At 39.5% G+C, this 23317-nt stretch overlaps 2 pseudogenes; one reads left to right on the top strand and one right to left on the bottom strand.

Annotated features, from left to right (window-relative positions):
* Positions 1–23317, bottom strand: part of LOC144455860 (olfactory receptor 2F1-like) — an 88161-nt pseudogene that overhangs the window by 54299 nt on the left and 10545 nt on the right.
* On the top strand, positions 7413–8310 carry LOC110216196 (taste receptor type 2 member 134-like; annotated as a pseudogene).

Raw genomic sequence — 23317 nt, 5'->3', positions numbered from 1 at the left:
AAACGGGGGAAGGTGAGAGGGAATGAGTGAATCTTATTCTCATAAGATTTGGCTTAAGGTGGGAATAACACACCCACTCAATTGGGGTTGGAAATCCATCTTACCCTACAGGAAAATAGAGGGAAAGGGAATGATAGAGAGGAGGGCAGATTGCGAAAGGGGGTAATCTGAAGCAAACACTTCTGAGGAGGGACAGGGTCAAAAGAAAGAATAGAATAAATGGGAAGGGGAGGGATAGGATTAAGGGAAATATATTTAGTTTTTTACAACATGATTGCTATGGAAGTGTTTTGTATAACTGTACATGTATAACCTATATTGAGTAACTTGCCTTTTCAATGAGGATGGGTAGGGAGGGAGGAAGGGAGAAAATTTGGAACCCAAAGTTTTAAAAACACATGTTTAAAAAAATATTTTCACATGCAACTGGGAAATAAGAAATACAGGAAATGGGATACAGAAATCCATCCTGCCCTACAGGAAAGTAGAAGGGGAATGGGATAAGAGAAGGGTGGGGAAAGAGATAGAAGGGAGGGCAGACTAGGGGAAGGGATATTCAGAATGCATGCCATCTTGGGGTGGGGGGAGGGTGAGATGAAAATTTGAAACTCAAAATCTTGTGGAAATAAATGTTGAAAACTAAAAATAAACAAATTTTAAAAAATTTAAAAAAGCAAAAACAAAGAAGAAAAAAGGCAGGGCTCCAAAGATCTGGATGTGCTAGAAAAATGGGCTTAATATAAGAAGAAATTAAGTAGGGAGAAATGCAATGTTTTATAATCACCTATCTTCCTGTGAGCACACCCACCCTTTAAAAAAATTTAACTTGATCACATAGCATCTTATGCTAGCTATCAAAATATAGGTTCCCTTTCTCAGCTAAACTCCATGAAAAAGCCATATACATTAAGCACCCCTCTTTTCTTACCCTCTTCCACACTCTCTGCAATTTGGATTTCTGCCTTGTGATTCAAGTGAAATTGCTCTATCTGAAATTACCAATGATTTCTTCATTGCCAAATCTAATGACCTTTTCTTGATCTTTGTCATTCTTGACCTTTCTAAAAAATTTGGCATTGTTGATCACATGTGAGCAAAACCAACAAGGCTCAAATGGTTGGATTATAGCAATATGAAAACTAAAAGTGAGAAATGCTGACAGCCTATATGAAAACAGATGCTGTGTGGGTGGAAGAAAAGGACATATGAGAGATGTCATAAAAGTTTTTTTTTTAAAGGCAAGATTTAACAAGATATTATATAGGTGGGGTAAAATGTGAGTCAAGAGATTAGGATGGCAATGAGGTTGCAAAGCTGGGTAACTGGGAAAATAGGACTGGCCTTGACAGTAATAGAAAAGTTGGAAATGGGAAGATTTGTGGGTACAGTCCTGAGTTTTATTTATATATTTCATGATAAAATAAAAAAAAAAAGAAACAGAAGTGACTTTGTTCATGAATAGATAACAGGACCAAGTTTGTCACATCCACTCAGTTCTTTTCATTTTATCTCCTAGGGGTGAGATTTATATGGAACAATGGCATGGTATGATGGTATGATGGCAGTGGGAATCAGTCAGTCAGTTATTTAGCTCTGGAAATAAAAAGAAAGGTTAAAAACCTGGTCCATGTTCTTAAGGATATTACATTCTAATGAGGAAGATAACTTGTAGATAACTATATACATGCAAGATACATACAGTGTAAATGGAAGCGGTTTTTTGTTTGTTTTTGTTTTTGGGGGGGCTAGGCAATGGGCTTAAGTGACTTGCCCAGAGTCACACAGCTAATAAGTGTTATATGTCTGAGGCCAGATTTGAACTCAGGCCCTCCTGAATCCAGGGCCAGTGCTCTATCTACTGCACCCACCTAGCTGCCTCTGGAAGGCCATTTTACTAGGCTGCATAGGGTGTATGTGTGTGGGAAACACCAAGGAAGGCCTCTTTCAGAGGATGGGATTTAAGCTGAGTCTTAAAGAAGTCAGGAAGTGGTGGTGAGTGAGAGAACACATGAAGTATGTCAGGCAGCCATTGCAAAACAAGGGGACAGGAGACAGTGTGTTGTTTGTAAGGAACATCACGTGGGTCAGAGTAGCAAGATTGTAGAATGTGTGGGAAAAGATAAAGTGTAAGAAAGGTAGGAAGGAACTATGTTATAATGAAATTGAAATGCCAAATAAAGCATTTAATATTTTAACCTGTGAGTGATACATAACCACTGGGGTTTATCAAGTAGTGGGGTGACATCGTAAGACTTTTACTTTCAGAAAATCACTGGAATGGACTAGGGAGAAACCTGAGGCAGGGAGACCAGGCAGAAGGCAATTGCTATATTGTCTCATCCTGAGATAATGAGAGCCTGAACAAGGGTGGTGGGCTAAGTGGATGTAACAGGACATAGACAATAGATACGAAGGTAGAAATGACAAAATTGACATCATAAAGGATGGTGGCGTGAGTGTGTATGAGGAGTTTAGAATGATACCAAGATTATGGAGCACACATGATATGGTGAATGGTGGTCCTCTTCAGAGAAAAAGAAAGTGGAGAAGAGGTGGGGGTTCTGCTTGGAACATCTTGAGTTTAAGATGCCTAAAAGATATCCCTTTTGAAATGTCTAAAAGGCAGTTGTGATGTTTGGTTGGAAGCTAAGGAAATAAGTTATGGCTGGATATATAGATCTGGGAAGATTCTGCATAGAGATAATAATTTAGTCTATGTAAGCTATTGAGATTATCAAAGGATAAAGTATCGATGGAGGTGAAAAGAGGGTTGAGGATACAACCCAGGATTGATAAGTGGTATTTAGACAGAGATCTAGCAAAGAAAACTGAGAAAGGGTTTTCATACAGGCAGAAGGAGAAGCAGGAGAGAATAGTATCACAAAAATCTAAAGAGGAGAAAATATCCAGAAGCAGAAGGCAATTGACAGTTTCAAAGGCTTCAGAGAGTTCAAGAAGGATGAAACTTGAGAAAAGGCTATTAGGCAATTAAAAGATTTGGCAGTAAAAGATCATTGGTAACTTTGGAGAGGGCAACTTCAGACAAATGATGAGATCAGAAGTCAGATTGCAGGGGGTTATGAATGGAGTGAGAGTACAGGATGTGGAGGCACCAAGTATAGATGACTTTCTTAAGAAGTTTAGCAAGGAAGAGAAAGAGAGATCTAGAATGGTAGCTTGCAGGGATGGGCCGATCAAGTGAGAGGTAAGGATGGGAGTGCGTATGTTTGTAGGCAGCGAGGAAAGAGTTAGGAGATGGGAAGAGAGATTGAAAATGAGAGAGGGAGAGATATTAGAGAGGCAATCTGCTTGAGAAGATAAGAGGTGATAGGATTGAGGGTACACGTCAAGGGGCTTAGCTTGGAAGGAAAAGGGCTACCTCTTCAAGAAAAATGGGTGGAAAGATAATGAAGCAAGACATCTGAGTGATGTAACTTTGGAGGAGAGGAGAATAAACTCTCAGCGCGTCTCCTCATTTTTTTCTGTGAAGTATGGGGTCAGGTTCTCAAATGAGATGATAGTGGGAAGGGATGCTTTGGAAGGCATTAAGAGAGGTGATAATGTATATAACAATCATTGTGGTGAATGGGATAGCAAATTGATTAAGGGGATGTAAAAGGATTGCGTAGCTTCAGGAAGACCCAATTGAGACATTGTATTATAATTTTGTAGTGGACCAAGACAGCATGGTTTCATGATTATCTCCAGTTTTATTTGGTAGCATGTGAATAGAAGACAAGGAGAGGGATATGAGTAAAGTGCACCAGTACTAGAAAGGGACGCCAGGGATGAGTGTTATCAGATGGAAACTAGGGCTCAGTGAGAGCCAGAAGAAGGAAGGAGTGAGAAAGGATAAAGTTTAAGGTAAAAATCTATTTGTTAATTATGTTGCAGGAATTTCATAGAACACAGTAGGTAGCTCTGGAATGGAACATTTGGTGAGTAGAGTTAATAGGGTCAGGAGTAAAGGATCAAGAAGTAGGGGATGGGGAGTGGGTTTTGCACATCAATTACTGGGGTTAAGAACTGTATGGATAACAGTATGAAGGAGCTAGATCATGCCAATCCCGGCAGAGTTTCTGTGATTGCAAAGGAGTCTATTAAGAGGCAGGTGACTAGACTGACTATTCAAAGTCCTAACTCAAGAGCTAACTTCATGGCAAGTGGTGATATTTGATTCCTGTAGGATCTAACTTAGGGCAGTCAGGACCAGGTAAAGGTATAGCCTGAAGGAGTCTGCTCAGGAGTCAGGATATGGCTTTTGAAGATGTTTCTAGACAATGAATTGATATCTTTGACAGAAAGGAGGGCATATGGGTTGAAAAGTTGACCATGGGCTTATGCAGAAATTGTTGGGAAGGTTTAAGAGGGAAGACAGAGTCTAGAGGTTGGTAGCAGGATCCTGAACTGTACTGATCTAAAAATTCGACAGACATAGTTTCTGAGTAATTTAATCATTTTATTAATAAGACCAGCGGATTATTACTAAAAAGATGGGCATTTGGTTATCTCCCTCAGAACAAAGATCCCTAATTGCAATGGGATCATGGTTTATATGCCTTTGGAAAGGAGGTGTTCCTGAGGGGTCCCAGCTCAACCCTGATTGATTAATCAAATGGGATGCAGTCCATCTTGGAGGGTATAACTTAGGTCACTGAAATCTTGTAAGAGATATCAATTTCCGTATCACCTGTCTTGAAAATAGGGAGAATTTTCCAGGACTGTCTGAGCAAACAGAAGGAGCAGGAATACAGCCATTAAACTAAACCAGAAGTGGGTAACCTATAGCCTTTAGGCTATATTTGACCATCTAATTCCAATTGTGTGGCCTTTTGACTGATTCCAAGTTTTATATAAGAAATCCTTATATTAAGGGGATTTGTTCTGTGAAGTTTGGATTCAGTCAAAGTGTTGCAGTTGAGGACCTAGAGGACCACATATGGCCTAGAGGCCTCAGGTTCCTCACCTCTAGCCTAAACTTAGAATTTCTTTTATTGTCTGATTAGATCTTCAACTGAGTAAATCTCTAAGAGAGATTCCCCACTCTGGATGATTTCTGGATGGGGAAGTATAAAATGAGAAAAGCCTTGGTCCTAAAACAATAATTGGTTATTAAAATTAAGAGAGACATATTGATTTCTCCCAGAACTGATATAGGCCTCATAGAAGTCATTATGAAGGCCTCGAGAGGAAAGATATGACGTGGGTATGAAGGGGTTTGATAGGCAATAGCCAGATCGTGGACTGAAAAATGGCTAAGTTGTAGAGGGAAAACAGAGCATCCAAAGCCAGGTGGGCAAATCCCAGGGTGACTTAGAGGTCACTGGGAAGGTCCTGGTAGGAAAGGAAATTTCTAAACTCAAATGAGATAGTAGCCTAGCATCATGGAGTGGCAGATGAGGAAGAAATAGTTTAATTTAAAATACAGGCTTAAATTCCTAAGGACTTCTCTTGTTAGCTGGCTAGTTGTAGCTGACTACAGAGTCTAGTCACAAGAGTTTTAATAGCCCTGGGGATATGAACTAATGAATTAGGGAGACAAAGCTAAGGACCAATAGATGAGGACTCAGTGGCTGCAATTCAGTACATCCCTTTAGCAGAGTTCAAGATGGAACTGATAATAGATTCACTAGGTACCTCACCTCTGTGGGGGATGCAGCTCTGCTGATGATACCACCAAAGGATATTGGTTGCTCTGTGGGGGAACAAGGAACAGCATTACGAGACATGAGTTACCCTGATGATGCATCTTGTGCATACTTTCTCTCATTGAAGATGTGGCAGCCCTGTGTATAGGGGAATCCTTCTTGTCACTTATTTTGTTATGCTATCTAATTAAATGCCCATTACTTTTGATGAATGTAATTGATGATTGGTTGGTAATTTACAAGATGTGATTTTGATGAGAGACTGACCCACAGTGTGCCTAGAACCTGGCTTAGCTGTCACAGCATACATATGTGAGTAGAGACACAAGGACTCCCATTTGTCTCCTTCTCCTTAGTTCCTCTTTATCCCCTTTATCATTTTTTAACTTGTCCTTCATCCTTCTTTAACTCTCTTTCATTGGCTTACATAGAGTGAGCTCTTTGTGCTGACAGACCCTCTTTCACTATGTTCTCTTGATGTCCTTTCACTACTCCTGTTATATCGGACTTTCTTGTGGCCCATCCATCTCTTCTCCCAATTTCTGAATTGGCTATTCTGAAGTACTAAGATAGAACACTAATGGGACAGAACCATTGATTTAAAGTTGGAAGGACCCTCAGAGATCAGAGAGTCCAATCCCCTCATTGTACAGGTGAGAAAACTGAGTCACGGAGATGCTGAGAAACATAGTTATTGACAGAGCCAGGATTTGAATCCAGACCTTCTGATTTCATATCCAATGTGCTTTCCATTGTATTGCATTGCTCCTCATTTTACTTATAGGTCAGAGTTGGCTGTGGGTAAAATGAAGTAAGGGACTTCTGTGACTTTATTCCATGCCACCCAACTTCCCCCTTCTCCCTTTGAGTTACTCAAAGTGCTCACAGTTATTTACCCAGTTTCTCAGAGTACCTCTCCTTTCTGCTCCTGTACTTAACCTCTATCCTATTTTTCCCTTCATTGAAATTCACCTTTCTTGTTTTACACTCCTCCAGGGCCTTGCTACTGAGTGGAATCAGGAACAAATTAATGCCAAGTCATTAATACTATTCTTGTGGAAAAGATGGAGAGATGTGGGTTGAATGATTGCGCAATTAGGGAGATTCAGAACTAGTTGAATGGTGGAGCTCAAAAGGATGCAATAAGTTGTTCAATGTCAACCTGACATCCACAAAGTGGGACTTGATACACTAGTCACATAGTGTAAAACAGATGTGTTAATCCAGGGCATGAATTGAGAAGTAAGTGCTTGCATTTATAGACAGGAGGATATTTAATGCTGTGTGTGTGTATGTGTGTGTGTGTGAAGAATGGTAGATAAGTATGTTACTACAAGAATAGGATAGGGGGTAGATATGGGGGAGCCTTATAGCTAGTCTCAAGGGAGGGAAGGAGGATGGGCAGAGAACAGCTTTGCAGTTTTTGGGTGGTTCTTGAAAGGTGTCAGGATGAGTAGCCCATATACAGATTTTCCTAAGCCCTGGCTCTGGTCAGGGACAGTCAAATCTAGGATAAACAAATCAAGACTGGATTCAGTGAATTGTCTATGTCAGATTTGCATCCATAAAAGGGGTATGATTCTTTTTTAATCCACATTAGGCACACATAGTGTCCTCGTGCTCCTCCACTTTCTCCTCCAGCTGGACTCCTGCATAAAACAAAGAGAGCTGCTGATCATTGGAGAGTTTGGCCTGCCATCAGATATCTTCTGGGTAAGGTGTCCTGGAGCATCTGAGTCTCTACAGGAGCTTGGCAGAGAAAGAATGCCCAGCCTACTCATTGTCTTCTTCATGATTTTCTTTCTACTGGAGTCTGTGGTAGGAATCATAGGAAATGGTTTCATCATCATCGTGCTGGGCAGGGAGTGGGTGCAATGTTGGACCCTGCCTCCTGGTGACGTGATCTTGGCCAGCCTGGGCATCTCCCGTTTCTTTTTGCACTGTGCAGCAGTTCTTAGTAACTTCTGCACATATTTCTCCCTAAACAGAAGTGTGTATTTTTTCATATTTTGGAATTTTACTAATGTGGCCACACTGTGGTTCACCTCCTGGCTTGCCATTTTCTACTGCGTGAAAATTTCTTCCTTCACTCACCCAATCTTTTTCTGGATGAAGTGGAGAATTTCCCGATTTATTCCCTGGCTACTGTTGTGGTCCCTACTCATATCTAGTTTCTTTATCATCACCTTTCTTGTAAAGACCTATCTTGTTTTTCAACTGCCAGTCACCGGAAATTACTCAGAAGAGACTACTTTGGATGATAGGATATGTTTATTCCAGAGGTATTTTTCCCTGCCTCTGCAAATGTTTATTTTATTAATTTCTTTTCTTTTGTTCCTGGTACCCACCATCTTGCTCATTTCCTGCCTCTGTCAACACTTAGGGAACATGCAGCTCCATTATGCTGGTCCTCAGATCCAATTATGCAGATACACATAGCAACCCTGAAGGCACTTTTCTTCTTTCTCATCATCCATACATCATATGTTCTGTCTCTGATCATCAACTTTGTAGTGTCTGCTTCAATGCAGAGTTCTAGGTTTTGGTGTGGGAGGTAGTGACCTATGCTGGCATCTCCATCCATCCTGCCTTCCTGATAATGAACAGCTCAAAACTGAGAAGGACTCTGAAGAAGATGCTTCATGACCCAGAGACTGAGTGAGGAGAATTCAAGTCTGAAGTGGTCAATATCAGTAATTAATATTGAGCATTACCAAAATTTCCTGTTTGTGATGTAGATGCATAAGACTTGGAAAGGAAAGGAGAAAGAAAGGCATGAAGGAAGGAAGAAAGAAAGGAAGGAAAAGACATTTTATTATGTCCTTGTGATACTTTGGCACTGTAATAAACACTGGAGATACAAATACAATCACTTAGACATGGAGTTTTCATCTCCATTCTCCCTTCCTCTACTATCTTGTTCATTCATCCCTAAGTCCTGTTAATTTTTCTTCTGTAATATTTCATAGTTAATTGAAAGGCATTTTGGAGGCCAACTTCCTCATTTTACAAATGAGGTATTAAGGCCATGAGAGATCAAGTGACTTGTCAAGGGTCAAACAACTGGTAAGTGTTTGAGGCAGAATATGAACCCAGCTGTTCCGGATTTCAAGTCCAGCATTCAATTAATTTCACCATGACTTTACCTTTTCTTGTCTTTTGTTCTTATAGTCACACCCACAGCCACAGGAATAATCCCTGTCCTCGGCTCTAAACTCCTTGTGCCCACATGATGGTGCAATCCTTTTTACTGGCCTCTGTATTTATCCAGATACACCTCAATTACTAGCGAGGGTGACTATGGGCAAGTCACTTACCTCTGTAAGCTCTGATTCATTCATCTAGGAAAAAAAATGCAATATATGTGTGTATGTGTCTGCATTGTATACTTTATAAAAATGTACACTTTGCATTTGTATATGTGTATACACACACACATACACACACACATATATGTATATGTATATGTATATGTATATGTATATGTATATGTATATGTATATGTATATGTATATGTATATGTATATGTATATGTATATGTATATGTATATGTATATGTATGTGTATATATGTATATACACATACATATACCCACAGTGGGGATAATAGTATTTTCTCTACTTACCCAGTAGGTTACCTGGAGCAAAATACTTTGTCAATTTCAATGTGGTAGAGAAACAGGATTTTTTGCTATTGCATCTTCACTTTCTTCAGAAACCAAGAATGGTTAACAATTGCCTCTCACAGTCCAGCTGAAATGCATCATGGGCTCCAGCTGACCACAAATCTGTCCCTACTGACAGACACTAGCCTGTTCTCATTGGATTTACCTCAGATGATTATACTTTTTCATTCACAGCCTGACTGTGTCCTGAGAGATGTCCAAGGAGCTGGCATGACTCTGGGGACTCTCTGCTGTTGGATTGTTTGTATGACATGTGGGGAAAGTATTTGACTAAAAGCAGATACAGCATGAGCTTTACTACCAAACAGTCTAAGTCTAAGGCACTGGTCACAGTGCCCAATTTAGTGTCATATTACTTCCTGAGATTTTGCCTGTTTGAATTTATCTGTTGTTTCTTGAATATAATAATGTCCACAAGGCTGGAAACAAACCTATTCCCAGTACTATGTCAGTAACTTGAAGCAGAAGTTTGTGTCTTTGGATCCCCAGAAAAATGGAATAGCATGTAACGACTAAGGGCTCTTTGTCAGGAAGACCTTGGTTCAAGATTTACTAAAGACATATGCTGGCTGGGTGACTCAGAAAATTGACATAGCTTCTCAGGGCCTGAAACAGTTCCTTAAGATTATAGGTTGCTTAACAGATACTGATCTGCACTGGGATTTTCCTGTACTAAAGAAATAACAGGTCTACTCAGCTTGCTGTTCCTCCTGCCATGAGCCAAGAACTGCTAGCATTTATAGAGCACCTTGAAGTTTGCACAGTGCCACAAATATCATTGTATTTTATCCTCACAATATCCCTGGGAGGCAGATGCTATTATTATCATCCCTGCTTTACAGAGGAAGAAATAGAGGCAGGCAGAGGTGAAGTCACTTGCCCTGGGTCACACAGATATTAGATGTGTGAGGTGGATTTGAATTCAGGTCTTCCTGACTCCAGGGCCAACACTTGATCCAGTGTGCCATATAGCTGTTGTAGAGATATGAAGAAAAGAAATAAAACAATCCTTGTTGTTATGGAGGTTACATTCAGTTGGGGCCCTGACATATAGTAGGTGCTTAATAAATGCTTTCTGAATGAATTAATAAATAACACCTGTTCAGTTTAAGCCTAATGACTTTGTTCTAGACTACCTAAACATTTACCCGAGATCACTCCAGAAATGTCCATCACTGTTTCTAGCCTCCTTTTTTGCCCTTCCTGACAGGAAAAAGCTTCAGGGGTGAGGATGGTGGAAGGACCTCATCTGTTACTGTAGCAAGACAGAGAAAACAAGTCTTGAGAATATGAGGAAACAGAGATGGCATCTTCCTCCTTAAGCTGTCTGGGCTGGACTTTGATACCCAACTTGTGGTAGAAAATTCCTCTTCTCATTGACTTGGTTTGAGAGGATCAGAGACATAAATGGAGTTCAATGGAACCAATAACTGGGACATGGAAAAGTGGCTCTCTGGAGCTGAGACCCAAGGTGGATGTAATTTGTTTGGGCACATTCCCTCCCTCCTACCCCTATTCATTGAGAGAGGAGAAGGTTTCAGTGGTCTAAACATTGATCTACATGAGAGGTATTACTGTGAGTGAAAACATAGGACAAATGTCTTTGTTAGCTCCTGGTGGGGAGTGGCTCAATTGATCTGAACTTCTGACTTTTGGGCTACCTGAGGGATAACAGATGTAATGGAGGTGGGCCAACTCAGGAAACATTCTTGCTGGGCATATCACTGTCATTTTTTTCCATTCATTTCTAGTAGTATGATTAAAGTCATCAGCATACCACCCTGCCTTGAGAAGGAAAATCTAGCAGTCTGGAAACTTCCTGCTATTTATGCAGTTGGATGGTCCACATGACAAATGATAAACTAAAATGAGTTTGGGATAGCAACCACAAAGGGGTGGCATCCAGAGGAGGGAAGTAGCTGGCTCCCTACAGGCCTGAGAGATGTCCAAGGAGCTGGAATGACTCTGGGGACTCTCTGCTATTGGATTGTTTGTATGACATGTGGGGAAAGTATTTGACTAAAAGCAGATATAGCATGAGCTTTACTACCAAACAGTCTAAGGCACTGGTCACAGTGCCCAATTTAGTGCCATATTACTTCCTGAGATTTTGCCTGTTTGAATTTATCTGTTGTTTCTTGAATATTAATAATGTCCACAAGGCTTATAAACACTCAAATGCTTCTGCGATCTTATTCATTTGGGAATTTTCTCCATTGTGGCAGGTCACATTTTATACATGCCTATGTATGTGCTGTGATCTTATGAATGTATTCTCATAAGTTCTTTACAGTGCATATGCCCAATGTGTTGAAGGAAGACCTTCTTCTTCACCTTCTTGGAGATATCATGCAAGACACTGCTTATTTTTTTGTTTTCCTTTTCATTTGCCATGTTATGATAGTACCAGAATTTTAATGATTCATCTTCTGGACTTCCCTCTTCCCCTTGGGAACCTGAGTAGTCTTAGCTTCCGTGAAATAGCTTCCTGGTCTTGGGGCATGAAAGGGTCTCTGTCCACTGGAATGAGAGCCTCCCAGACTTGATGGGTGCCTGCAAGCAAGTGAGTTGCCACACCCACATGTCTTTTTGGCCAGATAAAGTTTCTAGATAGAGATGAGGGGGGCCATGTCCAGAGTAGCTAATATCCATGTTGTATAGTATCTGTTGGGGCAAGATAAACCTCCTCCTTTACTAAATATTTCAGTGACTTGTGAGGGCTTCATTTTGTCCTAACACTGAATTTGCACTAAGAGGGTATTGGCTTTAGAGCCACATTTGTGACACACTTGACCAGCCCATCTTCTCTTCCTGACATGCAATTCTTTGTTAGTATCCTTTACTCCTGTTCTTTTCTGTAATTTCTCACTAGCTCTATGTTGAAGCTTACTCACACGCACCATGTATTTTTCCATTGTCCACTACATTTTATTCATTTTTGGCTCTTCAGAGGCAATGGCGTTCCATTGCCATGGTAATATGTTAGTATTGGAAAGATGCTCATTCTTTTTATGGGAAACCCGTGAAACCAAGATGCCTTACAGAAGACGAAAATATCTCCCTTAGATTTGGACAAATAAGACATGGAGACAGAAGTGAAATTTCTCTTTCTCCATTTTCTACCCCCTACCTTATCTTTTTCTGAAAATCTGTTGGTTCATTACCTAGGAAATATTGTTAAATCTGAGTTTATCACTAGGGAGTGAGGGAATCCAAATATTTGGAATAGTAACAATAGAAATAAATTCATAGGCCTAGGAGGAACCCAGCCCTCATTTAGTATTACCACTTCAAAGATGTGGCTCTATAAGGCTAAATGATTTGCTTAAAATCACACAGTTATTCAGTTAATAATATGTCTGTCACAGAAGAAAGGATGAAAGAGTCAAGAAGAGTAATAAAAAGGAGATGGGTTGTAAAGTGAAAAATAGAAAGAAAAGACCTTGAGAAGCTTTGAGGAGAAACCTGAACCAAGAGAAGGGATGGTTCTTTGACAGCTGCAGAGAAACTCCCTGCCCAGCTAAGTACAAATGTATTCTACACACCTGAGTTGTCTAATATGTAAATAGTCTTTCATCTCTATCTATGACTATTTATCGTAGTGGTCTAAGTTCAGAAGTCACACATATCTTTTCAAAGAGCTCTCATTTTGAGGATGTCTATATTCTAAGTAATCCTCATTGTTTGTAATGAAGTGGTTCTGTTGCACTCAAGAAAGCTAGTCTAAATTTGTAGGGGGCCAGCCCAAGGACTCATTATAGGCAGGGAGCCATGGAAATAGAGAAGCTCTGCTTCTGATTTTTGTTTTTTGCCTTGTACATATGTGGAATTTTTCTCTTCCCATTGGGTTGCAAGGAACTAGAAGGCAGAGGTTATCTTTCTTCCTCTATGGCAACTAGTGTATGTAGTAAATACTTTGTTGAAAATGCTGAGGATGGTGATGACTGTCACCCTTGTGACAGACACAATCCCTTAACATAAAGACCCCAGATATATTCTGGATATTTTTCTTTCTCTCTTAGCTCATAGTCCCCACCCAGGATAGCTTGAGACATGTATACATTTTAACCCCCATTACCTAGAGACCAAATGTTCACTTGCAAGCATCTATTTTATGGTATATTATTATTATTATTATTATTATTATTATTGCCAAGAAGGGACATAATAGAAAACTTAGAATGACTCACAGTTTTCCCAAAGATAAATCTCCCTCCCTCCCTCCCTCTCTCTCTCTCTCTCTCTCTCTCTCTCTCTCTCTCTCTCTCTCTCTCTCTCTTTCTCTCCCCTCTCTTTCTCTTTCTCTCCTTCCCTCCCATTATACCTATACTATACCCATACCTGTATCTATATCTAAACCTATTCCTGTACCTATACTAATATTGGTAGCTTTGTCAATAGCTATACTCATGTCCATATCTATATTTATATCTATACTCATCTCCATCTTTATCTCTGTCTCCAATCTCTATATATCTACAAGCAAAAGGTTTGTACATTACTCCTTTTTACCAATTTTTCCATGGTTCTGTAGTGGAGGTCATTGTCCACATTGTTGGCCCATGCTAGAATGTGTTTCCATAGAATTCTCTGGTCCTTCTATACCATTTGCCTAGCATAGCAAGAGAGTAAAAAGAAAAATCTTCTTAAGTCATTTTCTTCTCCCTCTAAAGGACCTTTTTTCCTTTTCTGGTTACTAATTCCACTAATTAACATGAATATCCATGGGGCAGGCACACTTTATTTCTTCTAGTTACACAAAAGTGAAAAGAATTAGCAAGAAATGTACAAAGAGTCCAGCAATTCCTATATAACAATACACTTTGTGAATTACCAGTAGTCAGTACTAAGATTTTTATAACTACCAGGCACACTGCAAAAGTTGATAATGAGTTCTTGTTTCCCCAGTACACTCTTTAAACTCTGTAGGTCTGATAGCCTTTAAAATTTAGTAGTTTCTAGTGTCACAACTAGGCTTCCCTTTACTCCTTCCCCCAGAGAAAAACAATCACAGTGAAGGAGTAGGAAGTTGTGCAGAGGACACTCCAGTGATGGAAGCAGTTGTACAAGGAAGGGGAGAAGTGTGTTTTCTAGAGAGTCTGGCATAGCCTGGCAGAAGATGGGAGGGAAAGTGGGCCTGGGGAAAGGTGAGCCCTGCTAATAGGACAGTGGTAATGGTGGCCTGGGAGTGGTCCCAGCAGCAGTGGACAGCAGAGGACTTCAAGGTGATTCATGGGCTGGGGAGGGCTAAGTGGAAGAACTCTGTTCTCAGGTGGTAGCATGTCGCATTGGATGTTGGCATATTGGGATAAAGCCCTCTCCATTCCATGACAGTTAACCTCTTATAGCTTTCCATTTTCTGTAGGATAAAATCTAAAATAATTAGATTTCAAGCATTCAAGGCCCTACATAATTTGGTCCCTATCATCCTCTTCAACCTTATCTCTTCCTCCACAAATGATTTCCTAAAATAATGGTCAAAATATCCTACTTTTTGTTCCTTGAACATGGTGGCCTGCCTCCAGTTGGTCCTTCTGCCTGTCACACCCTTCTCTCTTCTTTCAACTTATCTAAGTCCTACATTTCTTACTAGGACTAACTCTAAGTCCTACATTCTCTATGAAATCTTTCCTGACTTTCTTAGTTTTCAGTGATTGCTCCCTCCTGGGAACTTCTATAATATTTATTGCTTATACCATGTACTTGCCACCTAAAATGTTTTGTCTTCTATTGTTAATTATTTTTGTAAGTATGTTAAGTTCATATCTCCAATGAGTTTGTAGGCTTCTTGAAGGAAGAGGACATATAGGAAGCCTCTTAGGAGTTCTTTGGACATAGTGTAATGCCCTTCCCATAGTAGATACTTAGGAGAATACTTGATGATGCTGACTGAGAAGCAGAGTTTATGTTGAATCTATTTTTTTTATCCTCAGTTACTTGCATTGGAATTTGCCCAAAGTAAATGCTTAATAATGCTTGTTGAATAAATCTGAACAGGGGTAATGATGGGTAATATTTACTGTATTAGGGTTCATAACATGAAGAACATCAGAACTGGAACTGAATCTAGAGTAGAATTGGTGGGTGGGGGGGATGAACAGCAACATCCCTTTTACCTGTCATGAATAGTGGGCAAGAGGCTGACTGTATCTTATCGTTGTGATTCAGGCTTAGTTTTCTCAGATTGGCTCTCCTTACCAATCATGAGTCAGGAGTTCATAACTGTATAAAATGTGGCCCAGAGGCCCTTCACACTGGGTCAAATGGAGTGAGATTGATCTTGAACTTCAAAGTTATTATTTCCCCAAATATTATTTCCATATAGAATTTGTTGTGTGAAATTTCCAAGTAGAGTTTATGTATAGCTTATGTCTAGTTTTCTATAAATGTAGATAAAACTTGCTCTTGTATAACTACTCAAGGTAACATGGTTTTGAGTATAAGACTGCCTACATTTCACCCTACTGAAAATGCAGAATCTGCAGAAGACTGGAAGGAATTCAAATGTAGAAATCACAAAAGGATTCTCAATAACTTATCAACAATATACACAATTCTCTTCATTCTCCAAAGGATTCCACTTTTTCCGCAGGGTCTTGTAGACCGAGTCATCACTACCCTGTGGTTTGAATTTCCCTAAATGGTAAAATGAACTTGAGATTACTATCAGGGCAACACCCTGTCATTCTAGTGACTCCTCTCCCTGAGAGTCCTATACAGACTCTTGCAAAGTTGTATTGCTATCCTATGATTTTTATTTCCTTGGCTTTTAAATATGGTTTGGTCAGATAATCCCTTTCCCATTAGACCTAACTGGACTGTCCTAGTTAAGCCAAAAATTTTTCTTCTTCCCATGTCTTAGCTTTAGCCCCTCATTGCTGCTATATATGGGGGCAGAGGACACATGGAATAATCCTGTTCTCTCTTCAAGAGGTACGCTGCTCTGGAAATTTCTCTTCTCATGATAGGTCAGAGTCCTGAGAAGCAACCTTCAAGGCTGTCAATGCTCAAGAAAGCTCTCTTCTCTGACCAGAAAACTAAATTCTGGAATGGGACTACCTACCAATACTTACGTCTCTAATGAGGAGGCATATATTGAAGAAAGTCAATGTCTCTGATCTCAGGACGGTGAACACAAAACACAAAAAGGACCATGTGTAGTAGACACATAGTATTTTTATCTTCTGGAGTGTCTGGATATCCATTGTGCACAGCTCCAGTAAGGATTAGGCAAATGATAGATAGTTAAACAAGGAGTGGAGAAGGGAGCTATAGGAATTCTATCCAAGGGTCATTTGCATCTTCAAATGAAGGGAGAGTTACATGACTCACCTCTTTTCATCTACTCTTCTTTACCTACACATGCAGATAAGGGATGAAGTTTTCCTTATGTATATATGGAGACATCTGAAAAGGGAGAAACCCTTACTAACTACTATGCTTTGCAGTGACATGAAAAATAATGATATTATATTCTCTCTTCATTTTCTTTATGCTATCTGTGGAGTTAGTAAGGACTAGTTTTTTCCCGTCATGGTGTCAAGGAGTCAAGCTATCAGATTCTTCCCTCATTTTCTCATTTAATCAACCCACATTAATTCTATGTCTACTTAGTTCAAAATGTTGTTCTATGTACTGGTAAGTAACTTAGATGACTTAGTGACATGTTTTTTATTGTTTCTAGTCTACCCTCCTGACTCCCTGTGACTTTCACTAAAATGCCCCATAAACATCTTCATCTTCTAATCTACACAATGAAAATATCTTCTGCTCCTGTGGACCCTATCTCTGATTGGCTAGTTACATCAAGCACATCTTCTTTAAGGGGGAGACTCAGGGCAGCCACATCTTCGTTCCTTTCCAGATTGTATCCTCCAGTCTCCTGGACTTTGTTTACAATCCCACCCCACCTTCAGCTCCCTTTTTATATCTTCTCTTAATGCAGTATAAGCTAGAGCATGAGCTTCTTGAGGGGAGAGTCTGTCTTTCTTTCTGTTTTTTATTTGTATTCCCAAGGCTTAGCATAGTGCTTGGCATATTATAAGCATTTAAAAAGAGTTTGTTGATTTGCCTTAATATGGATCCCCCCTCCACCAATGTTTATTTAAATCTCTTCAAGCTTTCACCTCCTCTGCAAATTTTATCCATATTTCTCCATCTATCATCCTTAGAGTACATGGCAGATCACACATAGATAGCACAAGACAGAGCCAGAATTTGAACACAGGTCTGTCAACACTTAAATTGTACCATATTGCCTCCTATTTGATTCATAAAAAAGTTCTTCCCCATCCGGTAATAATGAAGTCTGACTCCACCGGGCCAGCCATACTATTTGCATGGGAAATGTATGTTTGCCTAAAAGAGTACAGAGAACTCACACTAGGCAAGTGATCACATGGAGGTCAGAAGAAATGATACAAGGATACTCTCAAAATCTCCCTGCAGAACTTTGGAATTGATTGTGTGAAATGAGAGACATTGGCAAAGGACTACCTGGCATGGTAAACTTGCATCAAAGAAGGCATTGTGCTCTGTGAGCAAAGCAGAATTGAAGTAGCTCAAAAGATAACCAAAATGCACAGATTGAGAGAAATCTCCACTTCAAATGTTCCTGTAGGCTATTTGTGCAAACCTGTAGTAGAGTCTTCTAAAGCTCATATTGGTCTGATAGGCTACAGTCAGACACAGTGTGCCTTGACTCCAACATAGGGCTATCATTTTGGTCCTCTTCAAGAATGAAGAACAAACAAACAACTAATCATGTTGATACATACAAATTTCTAGGGGACCCTCTTCTCTTCTAGTCTCCTTTCTGGCTGCTTCTTTGGTGATCCAGAACCCTAGTAGAAATGAACAGGAGGCTACATGATTATAAGCCAAATAGACTTCTTTTTGAATGAAATAGGTGCAAATCTCCCACAGGCTCAATTACTGTTGTTCCATTTTCATCCCATTGATTTACATTGCATTTGACTAATTTTTAACAAAGTTAGATAGGTTGAAATGCTCTTCTCCCTATGTTCTGTATCCATCCAACATTCCACTTCTGTAGATGCACTGCTTTTTTCTTATATTTTGGTCATTTAACTCCCCTTCACATTGCTCTCCATATGCCTCAGATCCTATTGTTCAGTTAGTTAAAAATCTGTCTTCCCTCCAGCTAAGAGCCTAGCATTTATTCCATAAATCCTTCTGGGTTTAACTCATTACTAAATGGAATCTGGAGATAACTATTTTGGACACTTAACAACCTAAACTTACTCCTCAGTAAAGTAGAATCAAAAGGAAGACATGGAAGCCATAGTAAAATCTCATGAGTTTCATTGTATTTACACTTGAATCATAGTCATGCTATTTTTCTAGAGCCCCTGTAAGTGGTGGTGGGACTAATGTTTCTAGATGCCTCTGGCTTGGACAACTATGTCCATTATTTTGTTGACAATTGAGCCAAAGGAATGTTTCAGGAGCATCTGTCTGCCTGCCTGGAAGGCCCTCTTTCTTTATTTCTACTTATTCTAACCTAGATCAAGGCCCAGAAGCCTGGCCTGGGTTAGACGGTGTGAGTTCACACCTAAGAGAAAGAGTCCTCTGTGCTGTGGAGGGAGAAGAGGCCCTAATTCTGCCCTCCCTTCTTTAGGAAGAAACAGAGATAATAAAGTAACTATCTCATAAAATGAAGTAACCTTCGGAGCTAGGTGCAGAGAGGCACTCTGGATAGTTTGGATGAAGATGTTGCTTTAGGACTAAATCTTGTGGGTGAGACTATAGTGACTCAGTGGTGAGCTCAGTGAGGAAGAATGTAGGCCTTGTTAACAAAATATGAAATGTCCCTAATATGGATATAAACTTTTGTCTGTCTAGATAAATAGCATTGGAACTCCATCAATATCAGCGGATCCCAACCCCCAGATTGGGGGATTCTATAAGAATCCAGGTGACATAAACCCAGAGGGACTGCTGCCTGTCCTTGGAAGGGCAACACTGCTACTTGGCAAGTATTAGAAAAGTGTTGACAGCACACAATGAAAGGCCTCCTTTCCAGGGTGGCAGGCTTACATGAAGCTTATTTCAGAATCCTGCTTCTTTTTAGTGCAGTTAACTTTCAGCCTGGTTTCTACCTGCCACTCAATGCATTTCCCTCTTGTATTGTCAATGGGTGTATATTCTGGGAATTCAATTTCATTCTATTAAGAGTCATTTCTCTCCTTTTATCGGCATTTAGGTGTTGTTTCTTGTTTCTGTCAACACTTCCCAATTGATTCTTGAAATTTAAAGGAATCCTCTCTTTCTCCAAAAGCTTTTCTATATTCTATGAAAGGGAGGGACAAAGGAAAGAACATTGTTTCTAGAGTCAGATGATATGAGTTCAAATTCTTCCCCAGGTGTCTATTACCTGCATCACCTTGGATAAATCACTTAACTTTTCTAGGACTCAGTCTTTCTTTTTTTCAGAGTTCTTCCAATTTTATTTAGTTTTCTATTTCCAAGGTTCACGACTAGCATGGACAAGAGCGTGAGACCTTCTAATGAGGAATGAGAGATTTTTCATGTGACGTAATAGAACAAATACTAGATTTGCAGTAAGTGAATCTGGGTTCAAGTTCTGGCTGTGCCCCTAATATGTATATTATTTTGAACAAGTGCTGTCTGTACTCTAGGTCTTGGACAAAAGTTGTGTTAAGACAACCTCTTTTAAGGATCGATATCCCCAGAGTTCACTGTCTGTTATGGCTTTCTGCTGGGATCAAATCCTCCCCATTATCTCTCTACTTTATATTCTCCAAACTTTTCATCTGTGACCTTAGTCTCTTCTAATAAGAACCTTGTTATTATCCCAATTAGATAAAGGAGGAAGCTAAGGGCCAGAAAGATGTGTCAGTTTTCTTTGAGAGTCTCACATGGTGTTCATGGCAAAACCAGGACTAGAACCAATGCTTCTCACTTCCCTTCTTTATAGATGGCTATTTATATTATTATCTACACAAACGTGTTTACATTTCCTAAGTCCCACGTTTCATTGGAAGAGGAACAAATGCACTGTCATGGACTGTCAGCAGCTCCCTTTCACTTTCAGGATCACATATAAAATCCTGTTTGTCATTCAAACATTCAAAGTCTTTCATAACCTGCTCCTCCTACCTTTCTAGTCTTCTCAGCCCTTACACATATACTCCCCACACTTGCCTCCCATATGCTGAGATCCAGTGATAATGGCTTGCTTACTATTCCTTGAACAAGAAACTCCATCTCACTATGCCAGGTATATATTTTTTAATTAATTAATTAATTTTTACTTTTCAACATTCACTTCCACAAGATTTTGATTCCACATTTTTTCCCCATCTAGTTTCTTACCCTGCCCCAAGATGGCATGCATTCTGAATATCTTTCTCCTAATCTGCCCTCCCTTCTATGTGCCCGCCCCTTCTCTTATCCCCTTCCCCTTCAGTTTTCCTGTAGGGCAGGATAGATTTCTATACCCCATTGCCTGTATATCTTATTTCCCAGTTGCATGTGAAAGCAATGTTTTTTAAACTTTTGCTTTTAAAACTTTGGGTTCCAAATTTTTTGGAATTTCCCTTCATTCTATTCTGCTCTCCCCATTTATTCTATTCTCTCTTTTCACCCTGTCCCTCCTTAGAAGTGTTTCTTCTAACTACTCCCTCCCCTAATCTGCCCTCCCCTCTATTATCCTCCTGCTCTCTGTCCCCTTCCCCTCAATTTCCTGTAGGGTAAGATAGATTTCCATACTCAATTGAGTGTGTATGTTATTCTCCCTTAACCAAATCTGATGAGAATAAGATTCTCATTCCCTCTTACCTTCCCTGTTTCCCCTCCATTGTAAAAGCCTTTTCTTGTCTGTTCATGTGAGATAATTCACCCCATTCTACCTCTCCCTTTCTCCTTCTCTCCATATAATCTTCTCTCAACCCTTAATTTTATTCTCCAGATATCACTCCTTCATCTTCAACTCATCCTGTGTCATCTATCTATCTATCTATCTATCCATATATACATATATTTTTTTTCCCTCCAACTACTCTAATACTGGACTCTTGAGTTACAAATGTCATCTTTCCATGAAGGAACATAAACACTTCAACCTCAATAAGTCTCTTATGATTTCTCTTTCCTGTTTACCTCTTCATGTTTCTCTGAGTCCTGTATCTGAAAGTCAAATTTTCTATTCAGCTCTGGTCTTCCATCAAGAATGCTTGAAAGTCCTCTATTTCACTGAATGTCCATTTTTTTCCCCTGAAGGATTATGCTCAGTTTTGCTGGGTAGGTGATTCTTGATTGTAATCCTTTGCCTTCCACAATATCATATTCCAAGTCTTGAGGTCCTTTAATGTAAAAACTGCTAAATCTCATGTTATCCTGATCGTGTTTCCACAATACTTGAATTGTTTCTTTCTGGCTACTTACAATATTTTCTCCTTGACTGGGAACTCGGAATTTGGCTACAATATTCCTAGGAGTTTTCTTTGGGGATCTCTTTCAGGAGGTGATTGGTGGATTCCTTCAATTTCTATTTTGCCCTCTGGTTCTAAAATATCAGGGCAGTTTTCCTTGATAATTTCTTGAAAGATGATGTCTAGGCTCTTTTTTTGATCATGGCTTTCAGATAGTCCAATAATCTTTAAATTACCTCTCCTTGATCTATTTTCCAGGTCAGTTGTTTTTCCAATGAGATATTTTACATTGTCTTCTATTTTTTCATTCTTTCAAATTTGTTTTACAGTGTCTTGATTTATCTTAAAGTCACTAGCTTCCAATTACTCCATTCTAATTTTTAAGGAAGTATTTTCTTCAGTAAACTTTGTACTTCCTTTTCCATTTGGCCAATTTTGCTTTTTAGGGCATTCTTCTCCCCACTGGCTTTTTGGACCTCTTTTGCCATTTGGGTTAGGCTATTTTTTTAAGGTGTTATTTTCTTCAGTATTTTTTTTTGGGGGGTCTTCTTTAGCAAGCTGATGACTTGTTTTTCATGATTTTCTTGCATCACTCTTAGTTTTTCCTCTACTTCCCTTACTTGCTTTCAAAATCCTTTTTGAGCTCTTCCATGGCCTGGGACCAATTCGTATTTTTCTTGGAGGCTTTGGATGTAGGAGCTTTGACTTTGTTGTCTTCTTCTGGTTGTGTTTTTTGATCTTCTTTGTCACCAAAGTAAGATTCCATGGTCTGACTCTTTTTGCGCTGCTTGCTCATGATCCTGGCCAATTACTTGAGTTTTTTTTTAATTTTATTAATTTATTTTGATTTTTCAACAATCACATCCACATGCTTTTGAGTTTAAAAATTTTCTCCCCCTTCCTCTCCACCCCTCTCCCCAGGACAGCTCTCAGTCTTATATAGGCTATACATTTACATTCCTATTAAACATATTTTCACATTAGTGAAGTTGTAAGTAAAAATTAAAACCAATAGGAGGAACCATTAGAAAGAGGAAGCAAAACTCAACAGAAGAGAAAAAGAAAATGATAGCAATTCAACTTCCATAGTTTTTCCTTTGAATGTGTATAGCATTTTCCATCATGAGGCCTCTGGGATGTCTTAGATCCTTGTATTGTTGAGAAGGGTTAAGTTTATCAATATTAGTCATTGCACAATGTGGCTGTTATTGTGTACAAAGTTCCCTTTGTTCTGCTCATTTCACTCAGCATTAGACCATACAAGTCTTTCCAGGTTTTTCTGAAGTCACCTATTCATCATTTCTTATACCACAATAGTATTCCATTACATTCATATACCACAACTTGCTCAGCCATTCCACAATTGATGGCATCCTCTCAATTTCCAATTCTTTGCCACCATGAAAAGAGTTGCTGTGAATATTTTTGTACATGTGGGTCCTTTTCCCATTTGCATGATCTCTTTGGGATATAGCCCTAGAAGTGCTATTGCTGGGTCAAAGGGTATGCACATTTTTATAGCCGTTTGGGCATAGTTCCAAATTGTTCTCCAAAAGTTGGATCATTTC

Source organism: Phascolarctos cinereus, unplaced genomic scaffold (genome assembly GCF_003287225.1).
Source record: "Phascolarctos cinereus isolate Bilbo 61053 unplaced genomic scaffold, phaCin_HiC Scaffold_1;HRSCAF=81, whole genome shotgun sequence".
In the NCBI taxonomy this organism is placed as follows: Eukaryota; Metazoa; Chordata; class Mammalia; order Diprotodontia; family Phascolarctidae; genus Phascolarctos; species Phascolarctos cinereus.
Note: the sequence above shows the minus strand (reverse complement) of the source record. Positions and strands in the feature narration are given on the sequence as shown.